The following is a 15,506-nucleotide window of genomic DNA, read 5'->3' as shown; positions in this document are numbered from 1 at the left end:
GGTAGAATCCTTCCACTTCACGAGACAAATCCCCCAGCAGCAATGACACGCTGACCTCCAAGAGTCACACTCTGGCGGTGTGTGTTTTCTTGACGTCTGCCCCTGCGGAGGGAAGCCGGGCGCCCCGGGCCCAGGAGGGAAGGGAAGAGTACACAGAATGACCCCTGTGGCAGGCTGCTAGGTGCCCAGCGCTGACCTTATCTCATCTAATTCTCACACAACCCTGGGGAGTGGGGACCACTGACTCTTGGAACTGAAGACTTCAAACTCAATGCCTGTCTGTTCCACACTCCCCACGGCATCCGGGTGTGGGAGAAGATGTAAGAAGAGGCACCAGAGGCAAACTTGTCCCAGTGTACAAGTTTGCCCAAAGTTGACCTGATGCAGGTGCATATGTGTATACACACACACGTGCAGAGTTGTGACAAAGGCTCAGGAGTACAGGCCCATCTGTCATACAGAGGGTTTTTTGTTTTGTTTTGTTTTCTTTTAATATTTCTTTTTCTTCTTCTTCTTTTTTTTTTTTTTAAAGTAAGCTCATGTCCAACATGGGGCTTGAACTCACCACCCGGAAATCGAGAGTCGTGTGCACTCCTGACGGAGCCAGCCAGGTGCCCCCATGTGCCTGAGTTTCAATCCTAGCCCATTGTTCACGAGCTCTAACTTTGGTAAGATAATTCATTAGACACTCTGTGCCTTAGTTGACCCATCTTTGAAATGGACGCAGTCATGGCAGGTATGACGTTCGAGACATGCCTCAGAGTAACGTGGGATGAGAGAATTAGATGCGGATACAGATGAAACACGATGGGCCATGAGTCGATCATTGTTGAGGAGTTGGTAATTGTTCTACATAAGGGCTCATTATATCTTTTGTCCACTTTTGTACATGTTTGGAACTTTCCATTAAAAAAAAGCTGTAAGCAGTGTAATTCGCAAGAGCCAAAAGGCAGAAATGACCCAAATGTGCATCAACAGATGAATGGATAAATAAACTGTGAATAAAATATTATCCGGTCCTAAAAAGGAAGGAAATTCTGACGCATGCCCCAACACGGATGAACCACGAGGAATTATGCTAAGTGAAATAAGTTGGTCACAAAAGGGCAAGTATTATGTGACTCTGCTTATAAACAGTACCTGGAATAGGCAAATTCATAGAGACAGAAAGTCGAATAGAGAGTGTAGAGGCTGGGAGGAGAGGGTGATGGAGAATTACAGGGGTCTATTTGATGAAAGATTTCCGGAGTCCGGTAGTGGTGATGGTCGTCCAACCCTGTGAATGTACTTCATGCCATTGAGTTGTACACTTTAAAATGGTTAAGGAGCGCCCGGATGGCTCAATCTGTTAAGCGCCCGACTCTTGATTTCAGCTCAGGTCATGATCTCACAGTCGTGATTCTCTCTCCCACTCTCTCTCTCTGCCCCTCCCCCACTTGCGTGCAAGCACACTCTCTCTCCCTCAAAAGAAATGGATAAACATTTAAAATAAATAAGGGGTGCCTGGGTGGCTCAGTCAGTTGAGCGTCCGACTTCGGCTCAGGTCATGAACCCACGGTTCGTGGGCTCAAGCCCCGCGTCGGGCTCTGTGCCGACAGCTCGGAGCCTGGAGTCTGCTTCAGAGTCTGTGTCTCCCTCTCTCTCTCTGCCCCTCCCCCGCTCATTCTCTCTCTGTCTCTCAAGGATAAATAAATGAATATTAAAAAAAAAATTAGATGATTGTTTTATCATGCCCTCCTCACAGTTTGCCAAGCCCTTTTGTTTCTACTGCCTCATTGAATCCTCATGAGACCCCGTTGAGGAAGGTGCGTGCACCACTCCCATGGTGCAGGTAAGGAAACTAAGGCAAAGGCGGTTATAGGGTTTCCTGGAGAGCACATACGCATGGAGCATGAGCATAAGCACGGAGCCAGGTCTAGAGGGTGAGCCCTCCACGCCTTACCACACACCCGCTATGCATTCCTTCTGTTTAGTCCTTGACTCCCATACTCCACTCCACGGTCAACCCATCTGCCTTTATGAGAGGGACTTTGTGGAAAGGGGCATATTTGCAAAGCCAAGACCAAAGACAAGGTCCTCGCCACCCTCATGGCTCCTCAGGAAGGGTGATGAACTCTTCTGTCTCTAAGCCATCTTCCCCAGACTTCTGTCTTACTTGACTGAGCCACGTCCCGTGTGGCATCCCTAGAAAACAAGGAGTGAGGTGTCTGATGTTGCCCCAGCAGAGGGATAACGTGGTTCTCCAACATTCAGAACATCCTCTCTATCGTCCGCATTTCCCACAGAGTGTCTTTGGGGGCCTCTGCCACACCCTGGACTCTACGTCTGACCTACGTTCAAGCACTGCTTGGGACAGCTAATTACACCCCATCGGCTGGCCGCCATGTTCCCTCTGCTCAGAAGCTAGGTTCTGCCACCGCAGAGGGCTCTGCCTCAATCGGAGTTGCCCTTTGTCTCCTCACAGACAACACTCCCTGTCCATTCTCATTCTTTCTTCCATCCATTGCTTCACTCATTCATTTATTCGGGGAAAATGCTACATACGTGCCTTATCACACAGAACTCAGGAGTGGAAATGAATTGTCAAGGAAAGCTCACTGGTACCTCAGAATACCATGGACACCACTACCCACATTGCAACGGGGCTGGTGAGTGGTACCGACCCCCCCCCCCCCCCACCCCGGGCAGGCCTGGGTCATACTGTGCCTCTTACCTGTTCCTCCATACACAGCAAGGCAGCTGGGGATGGTTACAAAAAAGTTATTTAATCTTTGTCCAGATTCTGCTCCCAGCATTGGCTGGGATCCCAGAGGAGGGACACCTTGTGAAATTTCCACCCCCAGTTTATCTCCCGAGCCTCCCTCATTTCCCTATGTTGTCATTCACAGTTCTTTTTTTTTTTTTTTTTTTTTTTAATTTTTTTTTTCAACGTTTATTTATTTTTTGGGACAGAGAGAGACAGAGCATGAACGGGGGAGGGGCAGAGAGAGAGGGAGACACAGAATCGGAAACAGGCTCCAGGCTCCGAGCCATCAGCCCAGAGCCCGACGCGGGGCTCGAACTCCCGGACCGCGAGATCGTGACCTGGCTGAAGTCGGCCGCTTAACCGACTGCGCCACCCAGGCGCCCCTGTCATTCACAGTTCTGACGTCACCGCCATCCCCAGCCGCCTTGCCATTCTCGCTCCCAGTCAGGGAGGCCAGGACAGGGACGCGTTCAAAGGTTTTAGGAAATAAGAATCTATACTATTCTATCATTTCCCATTTTCCCTTATTATTTAGAGCAATTTATTTTTTTTTTTTAAATTTTTTTTTTTTTTTCAACGTTTATTTATTTGTGGGACAGAGAGAAACAGAGCATGAACGGGGGAGGGGCAGAGAGAGAGGGAGACACAGAATCGGAAACAGGCTCCAGGCTCCGAGCCATCAGCCCAGAGCCCGACGCGGGGCTCGAACTCCCGGACCGCGAGATCGTGACCTGGCTGAAGTCGGACGCTTAACCGACTGCGCCACCCAGGCGCCCCTGTCATTCACAGTTCTGACGTCACCGCCATCCCCAGCCGCCTTGCCATTCTCGCTCCCAGTCAGGGAGGCCAGGACAGGGACGCGTTCAAAGGTTTTAGGAAATAAGAATCTATACTATTCTATCATTTCCCATTTTCCCTTATTATTTAGAGCAATTTAAAACACTGAAGGAAGACACTTTTTGGGCTGGCTCCTTCTATCCCCATCCTTTTAAGACAGGAGGAAACTGACGCCCAGAGAAGGTACGTGACTTTTGAAAAGCCACACAGCTAGCTGATTGCATGGCTGGAGCTAGAACTCAGGCTTCCGGGTCCTTCCGTGACCCCAGTAATTTAGCTATTATCTACCCGCCATGCAGAACTCTGCAGGGCTATGCCTGTGGCAGGACTATCCCGGCAGGCCAAACACTGACTGCTCACGGGTCACACGGCTGATGGCCCCCTGGCTCCCCAGAACCTGTCTGGTTTCTAAGGTCTCTGTACGGTAGAGCAGTCTCTGGTGCCCTCAAGGGGCAGAACAGAGTAGTGGAAAATTACTCACACGACAGGATCTGGAGGCCGTCTGAGAAATAAAACCCTCTGATTCACCTCCACCCCAATTTTACAGAATGTGTTGGAATCACCTTTTCGTTTCAAAGATCATGAAACGTGTTTAAAACCATCAAACTATGTTTGAAACACAAACTGCCCCCAAACACCTTTAAAAGCATTGACCAGGGGCGCCTGGGTGGCTCAGGCAGGAGTCCAACTCTTGATTGTGGCTCAGACCATCATCTCACGGTTTGCGAGTTCGAGCCCCGCATCCGGCTCTGTGCTGGCGGTGAGGAGCCTGCTTGGGATTCTCTCTCTCTACCCGCCTCTGTCTCCCTACCCTGCTAGTGCTCTGTCTCTATCTCTAAATAAATAAGTAAATAAACGTTAAAAAAAAAAAAAAAAAAAGCCTAGACCTGATCCCTGTTTTTTTATTTTTAACGTTTGTTTTTGACAAAGAGACAGAGCATGAGTGGGGAAGGGGCAGAAAGAGAGGGAGACACGGAATCCGAAGCAGGCTCCAGACTCTGTGCTAACAGTTCAGAGGGGCTCCAACTCGCAAACCCAGAGATCATGATCTGAGCTGCAGTCGGATACTTAACCACCTGAGCCACTCAGGCACCCCCAGATTCAGTGACTTTAAAATCTTGGTTTTCTTTTTAATGTTTATTTTTGAGAGAGAGAGACTTAGCATGAGTGGGGGAGGAGCGGAGAGGGAGGAGACACAGAATCCGAAGCAGGCTCCAGGCTCCAAACTGTCAGCACAGAGCCTGACACAGGGCTCAAACTCACATACCTGGAGATCATGTCCTGAGCCAAAGTCGGAAGCTTAACCGACTGAGCCAGCCAGACGCTCTCGATGATATAGTTTACATTAAGAGACAATTCAGTGTTAATCGTTATATCCCAAACAGACTGCTTCTGTTTTGGATATAACAATTAATGCTTCCCTCCTCAATCAAAAAAATAGATACAAATATTGCCCAAGCCTAAAATCCTGCCCAAGCAGGCCCTTTGGGTGGACCTGGGAAAGAGGAGGAGGGGAAGGGTCAGTCCAAGGGCTGTATGGTGAGCTCTGTAGAATGAACCAACTAACTAGTGAGAAACGGGCCCCCTAGAAGTAAGGGGGATCCTACGGTATGCACCCAGAGCTTTCCTTCCCCAGAGCTTTATACCAAACCCAGAGAACAAGAGAGGGGCCAGAAGAGATACCGAAGTCACTGAATCATCACTCTCCATGCCTATCTCTGGCTACGGACCTGTGGATTCTAAAATTCTCGCTGAACGTGTGCAAGACTGATCCCAGAACCTAGGTGGGGACTGACCTGTAAGTAGGGACTGAGTTAGCTCTAAGTATAAGGGGTTGAGAAGCAAGAGCTCGGTGGACAGTACATGATCATCGCCAGAGAGTACAGTAAGAAGCAAGCACCCTGTGTGGTTGGTGGTGTTTAAACTAAGATTAAACTGTCCTTCAGGGGGCGCCTGGGTGGCTCAGTTGGTTAAGCAGCTCACGGCATGATCTCATGGTTCTTGGGTTCAAGCCCTGCATCGGTCTCTGTGCTGACAGCTCAGAGCCTGAATCTTGCTTTGGATTCTGCGTCCCACCCCCCTCTTTCTGCCCCTCCCTTGCTTGCCCTCCGTTTCTCTCTCTCTCTCTCTGTCTCAAAAATAAATAAACATTTAAAAAAAAAAAAAAAGAACTGTCCTCCAGGCTGATGATCTAAACTTAGTGCATGTAAGTATCATCCTGGGAGTAGGGAGGACAATGTGTCAACATGCAAAGTCCCAGGGCCCCAACTAGAAGGGTGATTTGGGGTAAGACCAGAAATCTGCATTTTTAATCAGCATGACTAAGTATTTCTCTGGTATGTGCTGGGGACTTAGTTGAAAACAACTGTCAGTTAAGAGGCTACAGTTTGGCGGATTTGACAGAAATAAAAAAGATTTCCATCACCCTCCAAGAAAAATTAAAACCTTTTTTTACGGAAAATATTCACGTCACTCGGTATACTCTTATCGTAGAGCTTTCAAAAGTTGAATATGTATGTTTCATTTGTTGGCAATGCACATTTTAAATTTTAAAGCAGGGATCCAATTTTTATACGTTTGACTTTTTGTCTCAAGAAAGCTAAATGGGGGCGCCTGGGTGGCGCAGTCGGTTAAGCGTCCGACTTCAGCCAGGTCACGATCTCGCGGTCCGTGAGTTCGAGCCCCGTGTCGGGCTCTGGGCTGATGGCTCGGAGCCTGGAGCCTGTTTCCGATTCTGTGTCTCCCTCTCTCTGCCCCTGCCCCGTTCATGCTCTGTCTCTCCCTGTCCCAAAAATAAATAAAAAACGTTGAAAAAAAAAATTAAAAAAAAAGAAAGCTAAATGTTGGGGCGCCTGGGGGGCTCAGTCGGTTGAGTCTGACTGCAGCTCAGGTCACGATCTCACGGGTCGTGGGTTCGAGCCCCGCGTCGGGCTCTGTGCTGACGGCTCGGAGCCTGGAGCCTGCTTCGGATTCTGTGTCTCCCTCTCTCTCTGCCCCTCCCCCGCTCACACTCTGTCTCTCTGTCTCTCTCTCTCTCAAAAATAAACATTAAAAAAATTACTTAAAAAAAAAAAAGAGTAAGTGTTGAGTTGCTCATTTAGGTGCAGATGGGTGGAGTCCCTGGGGGTAAAGGTCTCCAGGGTGGCAGGGGAGTCACAGGTCCTTTAGGAAACAGGTGGTAGCATTTCAACACGGATCTTATAAAACACAAACAGTTGTACAAAAGTGTTTTGTTTCATTAAAACGTGCTTATGAATTCTGAAAAAAAACTTCAAAGGCGGTAGTGATTCTAATTAAACTGGTCTATAGTTGATTTTTTATTTTCTTATAAACTTATTTTTAATGTTTATATATAATATAATAATTATATATATATATATATATATATATATATATATATATATAATTTTTGAGAGAGGGAGACACAGAGTCCAAAGCAGGCACCAGGCTCTGAGCTGTCAGCACAGCCCGATTCGGGGCTCAAACCCACGAACTGTGAGATCATGACCTGAGCAGAAGTCGGAGGCTTAACCGACTAAGCCACCCCTGTGCCCCCGGCATATAATTGATTTTTTTAAACTACTGTTTTTATTTTATTTTATTTTATTTTATTTTATTTTATTTTATTTTATTCTATTTTATTTTATTTTAATTTTTAAGTGATCTCTATGCCCAACATGGGGCTCAAACTCACGACCCTGAGATCGAGTCGCATGCTCTACCAACTGAGTCAGCCAGGTGCCCCAAAACTATTGTTTTTAATTTGAAGTGTTTCTTTATTCAGAGAGAATAGCATGAAATATTTCAAATGTTAGTTTTTGTAGGAATAATATAAAATTCTAAATATAATAGGAAAAATAATAAAGGACTCTGAGTTGAAAGGGTCCTTTCTTTTAAATTTTTTAAAACAATGTTTATTTATTTATTTGGAGAGAGAGAGAGAGAGAGAGAGAGAGAGCAGGGGAGGGGCAGAGAGAGAGGGGGACAGAGAATCTGAAGCAGGCTCTGAGCAGTCAGTGCAAAGCCCGATGTGGGGCTCAAACCCCCGAACCGTGAGATCATGACCTGAGCCAAAGTCAGATGCTTAATCGACTGCCTGTGGCTTACCCTTTTCTGGACTTCAATGTCCCCATTTGTAACATGACAGGGTGACCGCCACTGTCTTTTTTAGCCCTAACATTCTGGGAGCATTGTCTTCTGACAATCTTTACTTTCCTCCTCGTATTTATTCATAATCTGAAGAAGAAAGATGAACTGATTTCTTCTTTGCAAATTGCCCCTCAATTTAGAATGAATGGATTAGAACATACATATGTACAAAGATTTTTTTTAGAGTCTGTACCTAAAATCAAAATGTCCTCATCTAAAATGCCTAAAATGTGAATAAATTAACTCCCAATAAACTCAGAATGGAAGAGCCGTCCCTGATATAATGCTTCAAGCAGACAATGGCAATCACCCACATCAACAATGCTGTTCCTGGAATAGGATGTGTTTCTGATGTAGACGTATGTGCTCCTCAAAACAGATAAATAGGGCCATCAAACACATAGTTGTTATCACAGATGATCTCTGGAGATCATTCTTTGAGAACTAAAACTCCAGAGCACCTGGGTGGCTCAGTCGGTTAAGCATCCGACTCTTGATTCCGGTTCAGGTCGCGATCTTACAGTTCATGGGTTCAAACCCCAAGTCCGGCTCTGTACTGACAGCACAGAGCCTGCTTAGGATTCTCCCCCACTCGCTCTGTGTCTTTTTCAAAGTAAGCAAATAAAAACTTAAAAAAAAAAAAAGAACTAAAACTCAGCATCTCTTTGATGCTTGATGGGAGGCACCATCCTGACTGAACATGAACATTTCCATCAGTAAAATGGCTTCCTTTTATCTTTCTAAGTAATCTGTGTAAGAATATCTTACAAACCTTCCTTAAAAGATCACAAGGGTAATCACCTAAATTTTAAAACTATGAATTCAAGTAAATAACTTTGTTCAGTGCTTCGCACTGTTAAAGCACACCGTATGAGCTCATTGAATGATTGAAATTGAGTAAAGCACCAGGCAGTCGACAAATTGGATAATTGGTACAGTTGAATCAGCCCTGGCATCGGAGTCTTGGCTGCCTCTTGCTAGCTGCATGATCGTAGAAATTTACATAACTTCTTTGAGCCTCAGTATTCTTATCTGTAAATGGGAATAGTTCTACCCGAACACTAAGCTTAATGGGAGAATTAAACAGATAATATAAAAAAGGAAATCTAAGGAAAACTTCACCTTACTTTTTTCTTATGGTGAAAGTTTGATTTCTTTTTTCCCTAATGGGTTCTGATCACCAATTCTAACATGTGGGGCTTTCTCCCCGCACCAAACAATTCTCAGACACCAGTTTGTGTCCTATAATTCAAGTAAATTCTGACACTATCTATCTGGAGATAGTGTTAGATTCTGCAGGTTAAGGCTTCGGTCCTGTAAGACTTCCCCCACTCTACTTCACGTGCTAATTTCAAGCCCAGATTGTCACCTGTCCCTTCTGACCAAATGGCTATAAATCAGAGGCTCCCATCACCCCCTCTTTGGGTTCGATTAATTTGCTAGGATGGCTCACAGAACGGGTAGCAACATTTTACTTACCTAGATGGTTTTTTATAAAAGGATGTAACTTCAGAGCAGCCAGATGGAGGATGCATAGTGCGAGGTGTGGGAAAATGCGTAGAGCATCTGCCCCTTTCCAGGTGTGGCCACTCCCCCCAAATCTCCATGTGTTCAACAACCAGGAAATCCTCTGAACCTGTCCTGTTGAGTTTTTATGGAGGCTTCATTACGTAGGCATGACTGATGAAGTCATTGGCCCTTGGCAACTGACTCAGCTTCTAGACCCTCCTCATCTCCGGTGGTCAGAGAGGTGAAACTGAGAGTTCTAACCTTCTAGTCACATGGTTGGTCCTTCTGGAAACCAGCCCTGCCCTTAGAATCATCTCACAAAAAAAAGACCTTTATTGCTCTCATTACTTAGAGAATTCCAAGGGTTTTAGGAACTCTGTACCAGAAACTGGGTGAAAACCGAATATATGTTTCTTATTACAAGTCACAATGTCATACCCCAACACTGGCAATAAGTCCACTCCCATGTCTATTCAATACCATACTGGAGGCCCTAGCAATAAGGCATGAAAAAGAAATAAAAGGTATATGGATTGGGAAGGAAGAAATAAAAATTCCTTATTTCTCAGACAATATGATCATCTATGTATAAAGTCCTGAAGAATCTATAAAAACTAAACTAGAGGTAGTAAATGGGTGTAGCCACAGGACACAAAGTGAATGTACAGGGAGAACATAGGAGGAAACGATGTTATTGGGCAGCTCAGAAATCAAAGCAATAGCAGATAGTGTAGATAAAAAGGACCTAAGACCAGACAGTCATAGCACGTATCCCACTCTAGTTTCACGAGAATGTGTGCACCTGATTTTGCACATGGTACATTTTCATAGGCTTGTCTTGAAAGGAACAATTTAAGTTGGGTTTTTTTTTTTAATTTTTTTTTAACGTTTATTTATTTTTGAGACAGAGAGAGACAGAGTGTGAACGGGGGAAGGGTCAGAGAGAGGGAGACACAGAATCTGAAACAGGCTCCAGGCTCTGAGCTGTCAGCACAGAGCCCGACGCGGGGCTCGAACTCATGGACCGTGAGATCATGACCTGAGCCGAAGTCTGCCGCTCAACCGACTGAGCCACCCAGGCGCCCCAAGTTGGTTTTTCTTTTAATGTTTATTTATTTTGAGAGAGAAAGAGAGTGTGAGCAGGGGAGGGGCAGAGAAAGAGAGAGAAAGAGAGATAGAGTGGGGGGAGGGAAGGATGCCCCAGCAGGCTCTGCGCTGTCCGCACAGACCCCAGCGTGGGGCTTGACCTCACGAACCACGAGATCATGACCTGAACGGAAATCAAGAGTTGGTCTCCTAACCAAATGAGCTACCCAGGCACCCCCAAATTTAAATTTTTTAAATGATCAAATATATTTGTGAGATGTTAGTCCTAATCGTGCCTACTGTCTTACAGGGTGATGGGTTCCTTCTAGAAGTCCTGAAGCTCTTCTTGAAACTTGAAAAGACAAAAGAGGGCTTTTTCTTGTGACAGTTACTAACAGTCAGTATGAAATGAATATTGCTTATGATCACTACCTATCCGAGAAAAGAAATCAAGAATTTGTTATAATGCAGATGAACATAGGGGAAGAAGAGGAAAAATAAGATAAAAATGGAAAGGAAGGCAAACCATAAGAGACCCTTTTTTCTTTTTAATGTTTTTATTTATTTTTGAGACAGAGACAGAGCATGATCAGGGGAGGGGCAGAGAGAGAGGGAGACACAGAATCTGAAGCAGGCTCCATGCTCTGAGCTGTCAGCACAGAGCCCGATGCGGGGCTTGAACTCAGGAACTGTGAGATCATGACCCGAGCTGAAGTCGGACACTCAACTGACTGAGCCACCCAGGCCCTCCCATAAGAGACTCTTAAATACAGAGAACAAACTGTGGGTTGCTGGAGGTGGGTGTGACGGGGGTTAAAATGGGTGGTGGGCATTAAGGAGGGCACTTTTTGGGATGAGCCCTGGGTGTCATATGATAAGAGATAAGTCACCTGGGTTCTACTCCTGAAGCCAAGACTACACTGTATGGTTTTTTTTTTTAATTTTTTATTTATTTTTGAGAGAGAGACAGAGTACTAACGGGATAGGGACAGAGAGAGAGGGAGACACAGAATCCAGAGCAGGCTCCAGGCTCTGAGCCATCAGCACAGAGCCTGATGCGGGGCTTGAACCGTGAGATCGTGACCGAAGCCGAAGTTGGACGCTTAACCAACTGAGCCACCCAGGCGCCCCTATGCTGGACATTAACTAACTTGAAGAAATAAAAAGAATTTATTATAATGGGATTGACGTGACACTTTTAACGGATTTGTTAAATCTTCATGCAGTTCTCTAGTGGAAAAGACTTCCCTGTGGTTACAGCAGGAAGTAAATTTTTCTATTGCTATAATAGATTCTATATGAGAAATAAACCTTCTTATTACTCTTGCAAATAACTGGGAGTTTCTGGAACAGTCTTCGATATTTTGCCAAAAAGGATGCAAACACTCATTATATGAGAAGCCATATAAGTGATCTACGCCGTCTCTAACATCAGTAATTTTCTACAACAGAAGATTCAGTTACTGGAATTTGGCAACACCCACATACTTGCCGGAGCACGTCCTGTGTTTTAGGAGTTCTGACCGAGATTTTCATGGCACTCGCTACTTTAACCCCTGTCCCATGCAAAAGCCTGAGTCATCAAAGATTTGAAATATAATTCATTATATTTTCTAATAGGTGGTTAACTAAGACAACTGTTAAAATAAGAATGTCTTCCCGCTTGTCACGTAAGGTTATCAGACATCTCACCAGCGGTGTGTACGCCAACTTGGGAAATACTCTTACAAGGGGGAGGAGCAATTAGAATTGGAGCCAACATACCTAACTTCAAATCGTGGTTCTGATGCTTTGACCTTGAAACGCTATTTGACCTTGAAACGTTACTTAACATTTCTGAGCCTCTGTTTCACTTTCAGAAAGAAGATATGCAATAAAAAGTGTATTTGGGGGGCGCCTGGGTGGCTCGGTCGGTTAAGCGGCAGACTTTGGCTCAGGTCATGATCTCACAGTCCGTGGGTTCGAGCCGCGTGTCGGGCTCTGTGCTGACAGCTCAGAGCCTGGAGTTTGTTTCAGGTTCTGTGTCTCCCTCTTTCTCTGACCCTCCCCCGTTCAAGCTCTGTCTCTCTCTGTCTCAAAAATAAATAAACGTTAAAAAAAAAATTTTTTTAAGTGTAGTTGGGGATCATCCAGAATGCTGTCGTAGATGACCAAATACCGCTACTTACTAGTAGTTCAAATAGAGAGAAACGCAGGAAGAATTGAGTCACAGGGCACAGGCATGCTGAACTCCAAATCGCTGCATTTTAGGTATCAACACTATAATTCAGGAGTTTTATTTCTCTAAAAATATGAATAATGCTTCATGCCAATGGAAGACTATATGATGTTGCAGCATGAATTATCCTTGCAGAAGAAAAGGTTTATCCTTAAACCATTAGGAGAACTCAGGGGTGCCTGGCTGGCTCAGTCAATAGAGCATGCGTCTGGTTGACCTTGGGGTCGTGAGTTTGAGCCCCATGTTGGGCATAGAGTACTTCAAAAAAACTATTAGAAGAATTTGCCGTGGTAACAGTCATGGGTCACATGGGACAAATAACAGTCACAGGCCAATTATCATTTGGACATTAGAACATATCAGATCTTAACACATTAAAAATCAAGGACTGTCACTTAGGGGATCACTGGGTGGCAATGCAACCGTCAACAGAAATGTAAATATGAGCCCTGTTCTAGCATACTCTGACATCTGACTTCAAAAATACTTTCAAAATGAAAATATAAGATGAAAAAATTATGGAAAGATAGACGTATCATCAGATTTTTCCTTATTGTGACATAGACAATCATAATGTCAGATTTACCCTCACCTGTTCTTATGTCTACACAACATGTAGGATATTTTGATATGTATATATGAGTATATGTGGTTGATAAGATCACGAGTAGAGGGAAGAGGTAGGCTAACAACGTGACCAAGAAAAAGAAAACGTCCATAGGAAATTACAATTAGATATCAGATTTCCAAGACAGTATCACTCACAAGTAGACAATCTTTGTCTTTATTTTGGTAGGAGTTGCTGATTCACTCCTGGCCTTGAAAAGATAGTACATGATTGTAGCCCACGAATGGGAACCCTCTTCCATCCATCCGTCTCTGACTAATACAAATCTAGGCTTATTCGCCTAAGCCTTGTGCAGACCCATTCTGTGAGTTTGCAGCGGGCACAGAAAATCCACGTTCATTTTGGCTTCAACAAAAAGGACTCGTATTTTTTCTCTGTCATAAGGTATTCAGATGTTGGGAAGTTCCACATAGGATTCACCAACCTCCAACTCCTGGTAGCAAGATGGCCTCTATAATCCTGGTAGCAAGATGGCCACAACAGTTCTAAATGTGGTACTCAAACACGATATTTGGAGATAGGAAAAGCATTGTCTCTCCTCGCATGTCCTCCTTGGGAATGAGAACAACTTCTCCCAGAAAGAGCTTAGTCATTGGCCAGAACTGTGTCACCTGCTCACCCCTAAATAAGCAACCATCGATGGAAATGAGACTAACCTGTGTGGCTTCAACCAGTTAAGACCTAACCCTGAGCAGGGCATAGCGTTACCTTCTGATGAGTCACGTGGGTAAGAGAGTGAGCACGGTGAAAAAAAGGAAAGAAATGGGTACTAGATGGGCATCAATACATAAACAAATAAACCACGTCTTCCATTCACCAAAATGCCTGAACCGGGCATAAAAAGAAGAGTTGGCCAGTTTAGCTCTATAAAGACTTAGCTGGATTGTTTTTCACACCTGATGAGGTTGTCTACTTTCTAATAATCAAGTAATATTATTGACTATTTTCATAATTCCATTTCATCTCCACTTTGGGTTTATCAGCTGTACTGGACATTTATCCAGTGTACTGTACGTTCACTGGAACACCACTGGAATAAGGAATGTGGCCTTATTTGGAAATAGGGTCTTTGCAGATACAGTTAAGATGAGGTCACACTGGATTAGAATGGACTGTAATCCCATGACTGGTATCCTGATAAGAAGAGAAAACAGAGACATACAGACGTGGCACACCACATGAGGGAGACAGGGATTGAGTGTGGCATCTATAAACCAAGAATGCCAACATTTGCCAGTAACCACCAGAAGCTAGAGAGGGGCAAGAAAGGATTTTCCCCCAAAGCTTTCAGTCACCTTGGCCCTGCTGACACCTTGATTTCAGACTTCTAGTCTTTACAACTGTGACAGAATAAATTTTGGCTGTTTTAAGCTATTCAGTTGGTAATAGTTTGTTATAGTTGCCCCAGGAAACTGATACATTAGCTATATACCTCTTAAACTTATTTTTTATGGGGTTGCTTTAGAGTTTATAATATTTTAAAAAATTTCAAGTTTGTTTATTTATTTATTTATTTTGAAAGAGAGAAAGAGAGAGAGCATTAGCTGGGGAGGGGCAGAGAGAGAGGGAGAGAGAGAGAATTCCAAGGAGGCTCAGCACTGTCAGTGAAGAAGCCGGTGAGGGGCTCGGACTCACAAACTGTGAGATCATGACCTGAGCCGAAGTCAACATTCGGATACTCAACCGACTGAGCCACCCAGCTGCCTTGTCTTTTCTCAGCTTCTGATTCTCTAAAGAGGTCTCGATTTTCCCTTCATCTCTGAAGAATATGTTTGCTAGATATAGAATTCTAGGTTGATGGGTTTTTTAAAAAAAATAATTTCAGCACTTAAAGAAGTTCATTCCATCGTCTCCTGCCTTGCACTGTTTCTGATAAGGAGTCAAGAAATTCTTGTGTTTTGCATTGCTATACACTGTGTGCCTTTATTTTTTTTCCTTCTGGTCGCTTCTAAGATTTTTGTCCTTACAATTGGTTTCCAGAAATGTAATTATTACATTCTTTCGTGTGGTTTTTGTGGGGGGCAGTGTGTGTGTGTGTGTGTGTGTGTGTGTGTGTGTGTGTGTGTTTATTTCACTTGGGGTTCATTTAGCTCCAGTTTGTAGGTTTTATCAAAATGGAAGTTTTTCAGTTCTTGCATTTTGAAATATTTTTCTTCCCCACCCTATGACTCCAATCTCACATATAGTAGACCCCCTGAAATTGTCCCACAGGTCACTTGGCTTCTAGTGTTTTTTTCCAGCTTTCCCCACTCTGAGGTTCAATTTAGATTGTTTCTATTGCTGTCTTCAAGTTTACAAATCTCTTTTCTATAGCCTCTAATATTCTAAGTCCA

This window comes from Puma concolor, chromosome E4 (assembly GCF_028749965.1).
Source record: "Puma concolor isolate L17-30 chromosome E4, mPumCon1.1.hap2, whole genome shotgun sequence".
Classification (NCBI taxonomy): Eukaryota; Metazoa; Chordata; class Mammalia; order Carnivora; family Felidae; genus Puma; species Puma concolor.
The sequence above is the reverse complement of the archived record's forward strand: the minus strand, read 5'-3'. Positions refer to the sequence as shown.